The sequence below is a fragment of the Coregonus clupeaformis genome, chromosome 23 (genome assembly GCF_020615455.1).
Source record: "Coregonus clupeaformis isolate EN_2021a chromosome 23, ASM2061545v1, whole genome shotgun sequence".
Classification (NCBI taxonomy): domain Eukaryota; kingdom Metazoa; phylum Chordata; class Actinopteri; order Salmoniformes; family Salmonidae; genus Coregonus; species Coregonus clupeaformis.
This window is the reverse complement of record NC_059214.1, coordinates 54,394,879-54,409,299: the sequence shown is the minus strand read 5'-3', so window position 1 is coordinate 54,409,299 and position 14,421 is coordinate 54,394,879. Positions and strand designations below refer to the sequence as shown.

General features: G+C 45.7%; 1 protein-coding gene across 6 annotated transcripts in view; it reads left to right on the top strand.

Moving 5' to 3' along the window:
- The first annotated feature begins 13,489 nt into the window (after positions 1 to 13,489).
- Positions 13,490 to 14,421, top strand: part of LOC121554128 (inositol polyphosphate-4-phosphatase type I A) — a 34,150-nt gene continuing 33,218 nt past the window's right edge. For all 6 annotated transcript variants that reach the window (XM_041867609.1, XM_041867602.1, XM_041867592.1 and 3 more), the window contains exon 1: positions 13,490 to 13,617. The gene's annotated coding sequence lies outside the window, so the exon portion shown is untranslated. The remainder of the gene's footprint in view (positions 13,618 to 14,421) is intronic.

Below are 14,421 nucleotides of genomic sequence, written 5' to 3'. Positions count from 1 at the left end.
TTTGAATTTTAACCCCCACCCCTTATTCTACATAGTCCATATAGATTTTATTTCAATTAATTGATTTATTGGAAAGTGGGCTTATTTATCAATCAAATAAACATTTTAATTCTTATTTTGATATGAAGTTTTCCTCATTTTGAATGGGGATGCCCTTACAATGACCCAAATGCTACTGAATGTTATGAAGACAAAATAATTGTACCGAATGATTCATATTGAGGAAGAGAAGATCAATCTATCACGTTGTATAATGATTAGAAGACCGGCACAGGATTACGAATTAGGGGTTTTATTAATCCACCCAACACAAACACGTACAGTTGAAGTCGGAAGTTTACATACACCTTAGCCAAATATATTTAAACTCCGTTTTTCACAATTCCTGACATTTAATCCTAGTAAAAATTCCCTGTTTTAGGTCAGTTAGGATCACCACTTTATTTTAAGAATGTGAAATATCAGAATAATAGTAGAGAGAACGATTTATTTCAGCTTTTATTTCTTTCATCACATTCCCAGTGGGTCAGAAGTATACATACACTCAATTAGTATTTGGTAGCATTGCCTTTAAATTGTTTAACTTGGGTCAAACGTTTCGGGTAGCCTTCCACAAGCTTCCCACAATAAGTTGGGTGAATTTTGGCCCATTCCTCCTGACAGAGCTGGTGTAACTGAGTCAGGTTTGTAGGCCTCCTTGCTCGCACACACTTTTTCAGTTCTGCCCACACATTTTCTATAGGATTGAGGTCAGGGCTTTGTGATGGCCACTCCAATACCTTGACTTTGTTGTCCTTAAACCATTTTGCCACAGCTTTGGAAGTATGCTTGGGGTCATTGTCCATTTCGAAGACCCATTTGCGACCAAGCTTTAACTTCCTGACTGATGTCTTAAGATGTTGCTTCAATATATCCACATAATATTCCTTCCTCATGATGCCCTCTATTTTGTGAAGTGCACCAGTCCCTCCTGCAGCAAAGCACCCCCACAGCATGATGCTGCCACCCCCGTGCTTCACGGTTGGCGGGTGTTCTTCGGCTTGCAAGCAACCCCCTTTTTCCTCCAAACATAACGATGGTCATTATGACCAAACAGTTCTATTTTGTTTCATCAGACCAGAGGACATTTCTCCAAAAAGTACGATCTTTGTCCCCATGTGCAGTTGCAAACCGTAGTCTGTCTTTTTTTATGGCGGTTTTGGAGCAGTGGCTTCTTCCTTGCTGAGCAGCCTTTTATGTTATGTCGATATAGGACTCGTTTTACTGTGGATATAGATAATTTTGTACCTTTTTCCTCCAGCATCTTCACAAGGTCCTTTGCTGTTGTTCTGGGATTGATTTGCACTTTTCGCACCAAAGTACATTCATCTCTAGGAGACAGAACGCGTCTCCTTCCTGAGCGGTATGAAGGCTGCATGGTCCCATGGTGTTTATACTTGCGTACTATTGTTTGTACAGATGAACGTGGTACCTTCAGGCGTTTGGAAATTGCTCCCAAGGATGAACCACACTTGTGGAGGTCTACAATTTTTTTCTGAGGTCTTGGCTGATTTATTTTGATTTTCCCATGATGTCAAGCAAAGAGGCACTGAGTTTGAAGGTAGGCCTTGAAATCCATCCACAGGTACACCACGTCAAGCTTCTAAAGCCATGACATCATTTTCTGGAATTTTCCAAGCTGTTTAAAGGCACAGTCAACTTAGTGTATGTAAACTTCTGACCCACTGGAATTGTGATACAGTAAATTATAAGTGAAATAATCTGTCTGTAAACAATTGTTGGAAAAATTACTTAAGTAGATGTCCTAACCAACTTGCCAAAACTATAGTTTGTTAACAAGAAATTTGTGGAGTGGTAGAAAAACTAGTTTTAATGACTCCAACCTAAGTGTATGTAAACTTCCGACTTCAACTGTATATACACTACCGTTCAAAAGTTTGGGGTCACTATGACATTTCCTTGTTTTCAAAAGAAAAGCAATTTTTTTGTCCATTAAAATAACATCAAATTGATCAGAAATACAGTGTAGACATTGTTAATGTTGTAAATGGCTATTGTAGCTGGAAACGGCTGATTTTTAATGGAATATCTACATAGGCGTACAGAGGCCCATTATCAGCAACCATCAGTCCTGTGTTCCAATGGCACGTTGTGTTTGCTAATCCAGGTTTATCATTTTAAGAGGCTAATTGATCATTAGAAAACCCTTTTGCAATTATGTTAGCACAGCTGAAAACTGTTGTGCTGATGAAAGAAGCAATACAACTGGCCTTCTTGAGACTAGTTGAGTATCTGGAGCATCAGCAATTGTGGGTTCGATTACAGGCTCAAATGTCCAGAAACAAATAACTTTCTTCTGAAATGCGTCAGTCTATTCTTGTTCTGAGAAATGAAGGCTATTCCACGTGAGAAATTGCCAAGAAACTGAAGATCTCGTACAACGCTGTGTACTACTCCCTTCACAGTACAGCGCGAACTGTCTCTAACCAGAATAGAAAGAGGAGTGGGAGGCCCCGGTACACAACTGAGCAAGAGGACAAATACATTAGAGTGTCTAGTTTGAGAAACAGACACCTCACAGGTCCTCAACTGGCAGCTTCATTAAATAGTACCCGCAAAACACCAGTCCCAACGTCAACAGTGAAGAGGCGACTCCGGGATGCTGACCACCTAGGCAGAGCTGCAAAGAAAAAGCCATATCTCAGACTGGCCAATAAAAAGAAAAGATAAAGATGGGCAAAAGAACACAGACACTGGACACAGGAAGATTGGAAAAAAAGTGATATGGACAGACAAATCGAAGTTGAAAAGATGCTGGAGGAGTGCTTGATGCCATCTGTCAAGCATGGTGGAGGCAATGTGATGGTAAAGTGGAAGATTTGTACAGGGTAAAAGGGATCTTGAAGAAGGAAGGCTATCACTCCATTTTCCAACGCCATGCCATACCCTGTGGACGGCGCTTGATTGGAGCCATTTTCCTCCTACAACAGGACAATGACCCAAAGCACAGCTCCAAACTATGCAATAACTATTTAGGGAAGTCAGCTGGTATTCTGTCTATAATGGAGTGGCCAGCACAGTCACCGGATCTCAACCCTATTGAGCTGTTGTGGGAGCAGCTTGACCGTATGGTACGTAAGAAATGCCCATCAAGCATGGGGTGACATCTCTTCAGATTACCTCAACAAATTGACAACTAGAATGCCAAAGGTCTGCAAGGCTGTAATTGCTGCAAATTGAGGATTCTTTGACAAAGGCAAAGTTTGAAGGACACAATTATTATTTCAATTAAAAATCATTATTTCTAACCTTGTCAATGACTACATGTCCTATTCATTTTGCTATATTTCCTATTCAAACTCATTTCATGTATGTTTTCATGCAAAACAAGGAAATGTCGAAGTGACCCCAAACTTTTGAACGGTAGTGTATATACAAAAGGTATGTAACCCAAACAAAGTGCGAGGTGTAACCTCTACACAATACACGGGACGAGACCCGTAACCAACAAGAGCACAATACACGGTACTCAAGAGACCAACGGACATGGAAAAATTATCGACAAGGACAATGGGGAACAGAGGGCACATATATACACATACTAATCAGGGGGAATGGGAACCAGGCGTGCGTAATGAGACGACAGTCCGGGGTTTGTGGTAATGATCTATGTCAGTGACGCCTATAAAGCCGGTGACGTAGACCTCCGGAACTGGTGAACGGAATGAGCAGCAGTACCGGGGGGATCCGTGACACAATCAAATGAAAGTATATCTAAACGTGTGAATGCCCTTGATGAATGCAAACGGCAGTTCCATAACTTCCGTTTTATTAAAACATATGTTTGATGATGGATGACTGAATGTTCAAGTTTGTGTGAGATTTCTTTCTCCTATAAGGTGGTTTTAGCTCTGTTACTAATGCTGCATTTTATGACATCTCGATATGACTGAGGAAAATCCACTCGAACACCCCTCCAAGTTGTAATTACTAGTGGGAAACTCGTCTATCATCCCTGTGCACCGACTTCTCCCACATGTTGAACTCTGACATCACCTACTAAGGAAATGACCTAAGGAAACAGCATTTTCAGCAGTTAAATACAACAAGAACATATATATATATATAAAACATATATAAATACAACAAGAATTTTGCAGGTTTGATTTTTAAGTAATTAATTTGCATTTTATTGCATGACATAAGTATTTGATCACCTACCAACCAGTAAGAAGTCCGGCTCTCACAGACCTGTTAGTTTTTCTTTAAGAAGCCCTCCTGTTCTCCACTCATTACCTGTATTAACTGCACCTGTTTGAACTCGTTACCTGTATAAAAGACACCTGTCCACACACTCAATCAAACAGACTCCAACCTCTCCACAATGGCCAAGACCAGAGAGCTGTGTAAGGACATCAGGGATAAAATTGTAGACCTGCACAAGGCTGGGATGGTCTACAGGACAATAGGCAAGCAGCTTGGTGAGAAGGCAACAACTGTTGGCGCAATTATTAGAAAATGGAAGAAGTTCAAGATGACGGTCAATCACCCTCGGTCTGGGGCTCCATGCAAGATCTCACCTCGTGGGGAATCAATGATCATGAGCAAGGTGAGGGATCAGCCCAGAACTACATGGCAGGACCTGGTCAATGACCTGAAGAGAGCTGGGACCACAGTCTCAAAGAAAACCATTAGTAACACCTACGCCGTCATGGATTAAAATCCTGCAGCGCACGCAGGTCCCCCTGCTCAAGCCAGCGCATGTCCAGGCCCGTCTGAAGTTTGCCAATGACCATCTGGATGATCCAGAGGAGGAATGGGAGAAGGTCATGTGGTCTGATGAGACAAAAATATAGCTTTTTGGTCTAAACTCCACTCGCCGTGTTTGGAGGAAGAAGAAGGATGAGTACAACCCCAAGAACACCATCCCAACCGTGAAGCATGGAGGTGGAAATATCATTTCTTTGGGGATGCTTTTCTGCAAAGGGGACAGGACGACTGCACCGTATTGAGGGGAGGATGGATGGGGCCATGTATCGCGAGATCTTGGCCAACAACCTCCTTCCCTCAGTAAGAGCATTGAAGATGGGTCGTGGCTGGGTCTTCCAGCATGACAACGACCCGAAACACACAGCCAGGGCAACTAAGGAGTGGCTCCGTAAGAAGCATCTCAAGGTCCTGGAGTGGCCTAGCCAGTCTCCAGACCTGAACCCAATAGAAAATCTTTGGAGGGAGCTGAAAGTCTGTATTGCCCAGCGACAGCCCCGAAACCTGAAGGATCTGGAGAAGGTATGGAGGAGTGGGCCAAAATCCCTGCTGCAGTGTGTGCAAACCTGGTCAATGTATGATCTCTGTAACTGCAAACAAAGGTTTCTGTACCAAATATTAAGTTCTGCTTTTCTGATGTATCAAATACTTATGTCATGCAATAAAATACAAATGAATTACTTAAAAATCATACAATGTGATTTTCTGGATTTTTGTTTTAGATTCAGTCTCTCACAGTTGAAGTGTACCTATGATAAAAATTAAAGACCTCTACATGCTTTGTAAGTAGGAAAACCTGCAAAATCGGCAGTGTATCAAATACCTGTTCTCCCCACTGTATTTATGTTTTTTTAACACCATAACTTGATTACAAGCATGATAGCTGTATTTTTCGTTTATAGTTGACACGGCTTGTTTGCCATAAGCTGATCTGCGTTCTTAATGAGTTTAAAGCAAGTGAATGCACACAACTTGTTGCTCCCGGTTTACAATTAGTATTTTCTGAGTTCCCACTTGTCATGAACGCAGCATAAGACTATGAACACTGTTCCATCTCTACCAAGACTACAATACAGCAGCTAGTCAATAGAAGGACTACTTTGTCAAGAAATAAGTTGGTATATCAACATTATCAAAATGTTATTACTCAACAAAATAAAAGAAACAGAAAGTTAGCAGTGTTCACGATGACCCTGTTTACCCCAGGACCCTGTTTAGACATTAGCCAACTGGTCTGAATGTCAGACACAAGGAGAAATAAAAACGGAAAAGCTGAAAATATTTACACTGCATAGATACAGTAGTGGTGCGTGGGTAAAATCACTGGGGAAGCCAAGCCAGAGGGAAAAAAAAGCCATATTACAACCTATGTGTTGTGATAATTGCTTGCTCTATAACCTGTTAGTTCATATGCCTTGCCACCATGATATATGGGCCTAAGGCCGAGACAATAAGAAGACACAGTGGCAGAATAAATTCAACCACACCTTTGTTTCATCACAAAACTGGAGAGCAACATCTGTCCGGGGAAGTCCACAAAGTACACTGCTCAAAAAAATTAAGGGAACACTTAAACAACACAATGTAACTCCAAGTCAATCACACTTCTGTGAAATCAAACTGTCCACTTAGGAAGCAACACTGATTGACAATACATTTCACATGCTGTTGTGCAAATGGAATAGACAACAGGTGGAAATTATAGGCAATTAGCAAGACACCCCCAATAAAGGACTGGTTTTGCAGGTGGTGACCTAGACCACTTCTCAGTTCCTATGCTTCCTGGCTGATGTTTTGGTTCACTTTTGAATGCTGGCGGTGCTTTCACTCTAGTGGTAGCATGAGACGGAGTCTACAACCCACACAAGTGGCTCAGGTAGTGCAGCTCATCCAGGATGGCACATCAATGCGAGCTGTGGCAAGAAGGTTTGCTGTGTCTGTCAGCGTAGTGTCCAGAGCATGGAGGCGCTACCAGGAGACTGGCCAGTACATCAGGAGACGTGGAGGAGGCCGTAGGAGGGCAACAACCCAGCAGCAGGACTGCTACCTCCGCCTTTGTCTTTGTGCAAGGAGGAGCAGGAGGAGCACTGCCAGAGCCCTGCAAAATGACCTCCAGCAGGCCACAAATGTGCATGTGTCTGCTCAAACGGTCAGAAACAGACTCCATGAGGGTGGTATGAGGGCCCGACGTCCACAGGTGGGGGTTGTGCTTACAGCCCAACCCATGCAGGACGTTTGGCATTTGCCAGAGAACACCAAGATTGGCAAATTCGCCACTGGCGCCCTGTGCTCTTCACAGATGAAAGCAGGTTCACACTGAGCATGTGACAGACGTGACAGAGTCTGGAGACGCCGTGGAGAACGTTCTGCTGCCTGCAACATCCTCCAGCATGACCGGTTTGGCGGTGGGTCAGTCATGGTGTGGGGTGGCATTTCTTTGGGGGCCACACAGCCCTCCATGTGCTCGCCAGAGGTAGCCTGACTGCCATTAGGTACCGAGATGAGATCCTCAGACCCCTTGTGAGACCATATGCTGGTGCGGTTGGCCCTGGGTTCCTCCTAATGCAAGACAATGCTAGACCTCATGTGGCTGGAGTGTGTCAGCAGTTCCTTCAAGAGGAAGGCATTGATGCTATGGACTGGCCCGCCCGTTCCCCAGACCTGAATCCAATTGAGCACATCTGGGACATCATGTCTCGCTCCATCCACCAACGCCACGTTGCACCACAGACTGTCCAGGAGTTGGCGGATGCTTTAGTCCAGGTCAGGAGGAGATCCCTCAGGAGACCATCCGCCACCTCATCAGGAGCATGCCCAGGCGTTGTAGGGAGGTCATACAGGCACGTGGAGGCCACACACACTACTGAGCCTCATTGTGACTTGTTTTAAGGACATTACATCAAAGTTGGATCAGCCTGTAGTGTGGTTTTCCACTTTAATTTTGAGGGTGACTCCAAATCCAGACCTCCATGGGTTGATACATTTGATTTCCATTGATCATTTTTGTGTGATTTTGTTGTCAGCACATTCAACTATGTAAAGAAAAAAGTATTTAATAAGATTATTTAATTCATTCAGATCTAGGATGTGTTATTTTAGTGTTCCCTTTATTTTTTTGAGCAGTGTATATTGCATGTAACAAACAGTTTTACATGACCTACAGCATGGTCAAGCAAGTTAATGTTTCTGACATTTTCGGACTACTAAACAACCATTAATTTAGAACCACAGAGAGTTACTGCAAGTCGAAAAGAAAACAGGAGCTGCCTCCAATATTCGAACAGCATTTTAGCTTCAACATTTCAACATCATCAAATCACCTATGCTTAGTCTAATACAGTGACAACTAAAAGATACCAAAAACAATTTTGTTGTCCTAGGCTACCTGGCTAAAATGCTTGCTAGCTAAGCTAACTTCCTTTCATGGGCAACGATGCACCAGGACAGCTAGTTAACATTAGCCTATTACATCTAGCATTGAACTTCCATGCTCTCAGGCCAGGGGCACAATGTATGAATTTATCGTTGGATCAGAATTGCCATTATAATCATTGGCCAGTATGGAGAATTAAATAAATTCACAAGTCCAAATCCGTATCTCCATCCATGGCTAATTTAAGAAAGGGACGATTTTAGCTAGCTAGCAACCGGAGGACAACACAACAAGATGCAACAATATACGTTTTTTTTGCAAATTACATTTAGCTTTTGATGTGATTGGTGGAAGCCAAATCCAAACTGGCTTCCCTTGACACTTTCTTTTGATGTGCCAGGACCATTCACAGTTGAGCTCACTCGGTTTAGCTCAACACTGATTGGCTATTATTTTATTTATTTATTAAGGGAGGCCAAATGCTTGCTGCCTTTCCTTGCATTCAATGCTATGGGCGGCAACAATGTCATACTCTATTTGACCAAACAGCATCAGACAGATGGGCTACACATACAGAGAAAGAGGGGGTCTGTTTTGTTCACTTGGATGCTTTCTCCGGTTAGATACATTCAGCCTTTTGCGAATTGAAGGAAAATTATGAAACACAGCGATGAAAGATACATTATTGGTACATTTTGGGGGGAAGCCTGGCTTCCCTTGGCACCATGAATACACACCACTGCATAGATAAGAAGTTAGGTGGAACGTTGTATTTCCTGGTACTGTCTTCATTTGCATAGAGAAATGCCAGTGTATTAAAATCTATTTAATAGTGTGAGGACAGATGCTGGGAGACAGGAAGCAAGTACAGGGAGTGAACATTTAATGGAAAAAACAGACAGGAACAAAACATGGACAGCGTCTGGACAGGGGAAACGAAACAACATCAATGCTGACACAGGGATCAAACAGAGGAACAGACAGATATAGAGGAGGTAATTAACAAATGGAAGGAGTCCAATGAGTGCTTATGCGCGTAATGATGGTAACGTGTGCGTAATGATGGGCAGCCTGGCGCCCTCGAGCACCAAGGAGAGGGAGCGGGAGCAGGCGTGACAGTACCCCCCCTCTAGGGACGCCACCCGGCGGGCTGGCCGAGGCATGGAAGCCGGACGAGCCGGTCGAGGTGCGGGAACCTGTCGAGCCTGACAGGCAGGCCGAGGCATGGGAGCCTGACGAGCCGACTGAGGCGTGGGAGCCTGACGAGCCGACTGAGGCGTGGGAGCCAGACGAGCCGACTGAGGCGTGGGAGCCTGACGAGCCGACTGAGGCGTGGGAGCCTGACGAGCCGACTGAGGCGTGGGAGCCTGACGAGCCGACTGAGGCGTGGGAGCCTGACGAGCCGACTGAGGCGTGGGAGCCTGATGAGCCGACTGAGGCGTGGAACCCTGTCGAGACGGCTGAGGCGTGGAAGCCTGACGAGCTGGCTGAGGCGTGGAAACCTGACGAGCCAGCTGAGGCGTGGGAGCCTGAGGAGCCGGCTGAGGCGTGACGTGGGAAGGGAGCCTGTCGAGCCAACCAAGGTAAGGAAACCTCTCGAGCCAGCTAAGGCGTGGAAGCCTGACGAGCCAGCGTAGGCACCCCCGGTTCCTTCCGCCGCGGCATCAGGACCCTACCTCACCAACACCAACCAAAACAAAACAAAAAACTTCCTGACCCAATTTTGGTGTCAGCATTCTAATAATAAAATAAATAATATAATATGCCATTTAGCAGACGCTTTTATCCAAAGCGACTTACAGTCATGCGTGCATACATTTTTGTGTATGGGTGGTCCCGGGGATCGAACCCACTACCTTGGCGTTACAAGTGCCGTGCTCTACCAGCTGAGCTACAGAGGACCACATTCTGTGAGGACAGACGCTGGGAGACAGGAAGCAAGTACAGGGAGTGAACATTTCATGGAAAAAACAGACAGGAACAAAACACGGACAGCGTCTGGACAGGGGAAACAAAACAACATCAATGCTGACACAGGGATCAAACAGAGGAACAGACAGATATAGGGGAGGTAATTAACAAACGGAAGGAGTCCAGGTGAGTCCAATGAGTGCTGATGCACGTAACGATGGTAACAGGTGTGCGTAATGATGGGCAACCTGGCGCCCTCGAGCACCAAGGAGGGGGAGCAGGGGCAGGCCTGACAAATAGACCCTTTTCCAGTACACAACACACCGGCACGACTCTTGGCGGCACTAACGCCTCGATCACACCGACAGTGTCATTGTGTTTTGGTACACCAGAAGTACATTCATTTCCAATGGATCGCTGTGTTTTCCTTGCAGCATTGCGTTGAAGAGGCACTTGCAGTGCGTTCTGTGTGGTGCATACCTTGGATTTATTGAATGTATGCATCAAACTGTATGTGTAGATGGCTTGGCAGAAATGGTAGCAGAAGGTGAATGTTGAACTTTTGTTGCATACATATCCAGATGATGCTGTGTGCCATTTTGCGCAATGAAGCTATCAGTGTGAATGAGGCATAAGAAAGCCATCTGCGCCCATTCAACATAGCCTAGATTTACCTTTTAATTACTTCTAAACAAAATAACTTTTGGGGTTTCTCATATGCTTACAATGGTGTTTTGATTCTTGCTTGAACATTCGCTAAGATTATATTTGGTTGTGATCTTTGCAAAATAAATATTTTAGATGCAGCAGTTGTTAGCTAGAATGCTAACGCTCTGTCACGCCCTGGCTCTGGGGACTCTTAAATGTTGAGCCAGGGTGTGGATTTTCGTTGTTTAGTTTTCTATGTTTTTGTTCTAGATCGTTTAGATCTATGTTGGCCAGGGTGGTTCCCAATCAGAGGCAGCTGTAGCTCGTTGTCTCTGATTGGGGACCATACTTAGGCAGCCTGTTTTGCACCAGTTAATGGTGGGATCTTGTTCCGAAAGGTTTGTTTAGGGTAACCTAGGACTTCACGTATCGTTTGTTTGTTGTTTTGTTGTTGTTAAGCACACATTAAAGATGTACGCTTATCACGCTGCGCCTTGGTCCGTGTCTTCATCCGGTAACGATCGTGACAGAAGATCCCACCATAAGAGGACCAAGCAGCGTGCCCAGGAGGAGAAGATGGCGATGTCCCAGGTGGGCAAATGGTGGTCTTGGGAGGAGATATTCGCGGGCAGAGGGCCATGGGCAAAGGTGAATGCCCAGGCAGGAGAGGAGACTGTGGAGGCGCGCTACAGAGAGGAGCAGCGGCAACGCAGAGGGTACCGGCCGAGGAGGAAGCCAGAGAGACAGCCCCAAGAAAACATTTTGGGGGGGCTAAAAGGGTGGTTGGCGGAGCCTAGAGGTAGAGCAGAGCCAACTCCCCGTACTCAGGCTAGGGAGCGTGAGACTAGGCAGGCTCCGTGTTATGCGGAGCCACGTACTGTGCCGCGAGTGTTCCGGCACAGTCCTGTACGTCCTGTGCTAGCACCACGCACGTGTCGTGCAAAGGTGGGCATGCAGCCAGGACGGGGTGTGCCGGCTCAACGCTCGTGGCCTCCAGTACCCCTCCTCGGTCCCGTATATCCTGCGCCAGTGCCACGTGCTGTAGCGCCAGTACGAGTGCACAGCCCTGTACGTCCTGTGCTGATGCCTCACACATATTGTGTGGAAATAGGCATTCAGCCAGGACGGGTTGTGTCAGCTCTCCGCTCCAGACCTCCAGTCCGCCTCCACAGTCCAGCCCGGCCCGTTCCGGCTCCCCGCACCAAGCCAGTGGTGCGTGTTCCCAGCCCGGCCTGTTCCTGTCCCTCGCACCAAGCCAGTGGTGCGCGTCGCCAGCCCGGTCCGGCCTGTTCCTGTCCCTCGCACCAAGCCAGTGGTGCGCGTCGTCAGCCCGGTCCGCCCGTTCCTGCTCCCGCACCAAGCCAGTGGTGCGCGTACGTCAGCCCGGTCCGGCCCTTTCCTGCTCCCCGCACCAAGCCAGTGGTGCGCGTCGTCAGCCCGGTCCGGCCCGTTCCTGCTCCCCGTACCAAGCCAGTGGTGCGTGTCGTCAGCCCGGTCCGGCCCGTTCCTGCTCCCCGCACCAAGCCAGTGGTGCGTGTGTCCAGTCTGGCACGGCCCGTGCCTGTTCCACCGGTGCCTGGTCCGGCACTGGTCAGCTGCTCCACTCCGGAGCCAGAGCAATCCGCTCCACCGGGGTCCGGTCCAACTCCAGTCAGCGGATCCACTCCGGAGCCAGAGCAATCCGCTCCACCGGTGTCCAGTCCAGCTCCGGCCAGCGGGACCAGACCAGTGGCGCAACGGGGGGGTAGAGAGGGGGGGTACTGTCACGCCCTGGCTCTGGGGACTCTTAAATGTTGAGCCAGGGTGTGGATTTTCGTTGTTTAGTTTTCTATGTTTTTGTTAAAGATGTACGCTTATCACGCTGCGCCTTGGTCCGTGTCTTCATCCGGTAACGATCGTGACACGCTCATTGATATAGGTTGTAGCAAAAACTAGCCAAAGAGCTATTTTACTGGTTGAAGTTGAAGTGTTTTTAAGTATAATGCAGTTGATTTGCGATGATGACACAAACATTATATTAAGCAGGACATTCATATGAGCCTTAAAATCCTATTATAATCCAAAAGTAGTGTGAAATGCACTCATAAACTACATGTTAATAGAGCCTTTTTTTGCTGGCTTTCTATAAGAACTCCCACTTGTTCTGCCACCAATTTGAACGCATCACCCTCGTGCTGCAATGATTGTAGCCTAAACACAGAAAGAGGTTTATAATGTCATAGCAACCTTGTAGGTAAAGCCTACATGGGCAGGAAAAATAATTTTGTAGTTTCACCAAGTGAAATGTTGAGAGCTCTGCCACTGAGCTAATCTCTGAAGGAATGTGTACACAGACTATAATATAATAAATGAATGTTGCAGCAGAAAATATATAGGCCTACCACAAAATGGCAGTAGAATTGCAGAATTCATCTAGTGGGCAAAACGCCACTGATTGTCAAAATGAGAAATTACCTCTGTTGCCACTAGCCAGAAGTGGAAGACTGTCTTTTATATAGACTTGACTTTAAATAAATTGAATAGGCTAATGTCCAAAATATGTCAATCATCCAGTGTTGCCTGAAGAACAATAAAATACAAACGAATAAGCACAATCTTTAATCTCATTCAGGCCTAAAGCAAATGTGGCACAAATGTAGAATCACAATTGCTATTTCAGTCACATCATCGCCACAATTTATGAAGCACGAGACTGCAGATGGAGCGCGCAACAGCCCATTGGACTGGGATGGGCGGGCCTCGCGGCAGGGTTATTACGTCAAAATGTGTCACTTAGAGCATGGGGTAGGGCGAGTCCTGTACCACTGCAGACTCCGTCGACTCAAGGAGGAAACGAGATTAGCATCACTAGGCTATCAAATAAACAGCACTCTTACCTTTTCAATACAGGGATGGTTACCCGTTACCCGTCTCTTAAAGTAAGTATATTTAAATACGTATGCGTCTATCTCTGAAATTGATTAGGCTATATTGACAGCCCACAATAAACACGTTATGAAATCGCTATTCTGTGATGTCGAATAAAAATGTCTGTTTGCATGACATGACCATCCCGTTGTAGCATATTTCTCTTATGGTCGCTGTATTTATGATGGGCAATGGCAATGTGTACTGAATAACGGAACTGCTCATTCAATAAGCACTACCAACAATGAGTTCCCTTTGAATGAGCTTCAGGATAGCAGACTTCATCATGACACAATCTTTGTTATTGTCGGAGTATCAAAGACAATAACACTCATTGATACTGATGTAGGCCTAATGTAATAGAATAAAAATAATAGCATGATTGATTCAGGTACTATATTTATCCAATGGTGTATGTAGCCTAATTTCTTTATGTCTGCATCCTACAGCCTATAGTATAGCCCTAGACAAACTGCGGGCGGTTTGTTGACGCCCGGATCAGCCTTACAAAGAACAGCATCACTTAGGCCTACAGCAAGGGCAGTGGTATTGCGTGTGTTTGTATTTAACTGTGGGCTAAGTGACTGCATGAACGAGATGTTCAAAAGCATTATGCTCTAGAGAGGATTAGCTTTGATCTGTTTAATCTTTTAGCTGTTTATTTATTATGACAAGACAGCTGTGTGTGTGTGTGTGTGTGTGTGTGTGTGTGTGTGTTGTGTGTGTGTGTGTGTGTGTGTGTGTGTGTGTGTGTGTGTGTGTGTGTGATGAACGCAGACTGATTAAAACCATTGACCCTAAGCAGCGCAAGGCTA